The sequence below is a fragment of the Bison bison genome, unplaced genomic scaffold (genome assembly GCF_000754665.1).
Source record: "Bison bison bison isolate TAMUID 2011002044 unplaced genomic scaffold, Bison_UMD1.0 scf7180017864360, whole genome shotgun sequence".
NCBI classification, from domain to species: domain Eukaryota; kingdom Metazoa; phylum Chordata; class Mammalia; order Artiodactyla; family Bovidae; genus Bison; species Bison bison.
This window is the reverse complement of record NW_011494932.1, coordinates 248,566-249,488: the sequence shown is the minus strand read 5'-3', so window position 1 is coordinate 249,488 and position 923 is coordinate 248,566.

Here is a 923-nt window from a genome sequence, read left to right as displayed (position 1 = left end):
TCTAGAGCTAGGACTGGCCTTCAGAGTTGTCTCAAATTACGGCCAGATGTCCAAGTATCTGTACATCACTTTGAGAAGTCATTGAATGTGGTTACCCTCAGAGGGCTGTGACCTTGGGCAAGGAGGTTCTCTGTAACTGAGGCAAGCCCTGAAGGTGCGTATGGCCCTGAAGCGCCACCCTCTCAGCCACTGGGGCAAGAAGGCTTCCACTGAGAGGAGTCTTAGGTTGCACATATCTGTTTTCATATCTCTTCTGCCCTTTGAAATCATCATGAAAGAACAAAATAATATAACCTGACAGCAAGATAGAATGGGAGAAATGCTCAAATTCATTCGTTATTGGGGAAGTGCACCTCAAAACCACAGTGAAGTAGCACTTTACACTCGTTAGGCTGATTAATATCCCCACCCCCCAAAAAAATCTAAAACTAGCAAGTGTTGATGAGGATATGGAAAAATTGGAACCCTTATACATTGTTCTTAGGAATGTCAAATGATTCATCTGCTGTGGAAAACAGATTTCAGTTCCTCAAAAATTAGATGGAATGACCATATGACTCTTTGGTAGAAGGTTTGAAGATCTGAAAACTGGCTGTTGTTCAGTTGCTCAGTTGTGTCCGACTCTTTGAGACCCCACGGACTACAGCACACCAAGCTCCTCTGTCCTTTACCATCTCCTGGAGCTCACTCAAACTCATGTCCACTGAGTCTGTGTTGACATCCAACCATCTTGTCCTCTGCCATCCCCTTCTCCTCCTGCCTTCAGTCTTTCCCTGCATTGGGATCTTTTCCAGTGAGTCAGCTCTTTGCAACAGGTGGCCAAAGTATTGGAGCTTCGGCTTCAGCATCAGTCCTTCCAATGAATATTCAGGGTTGATATCCTTTAGCATTGACTGGTTTGATATCCTTGCAGTCCAAGGGAC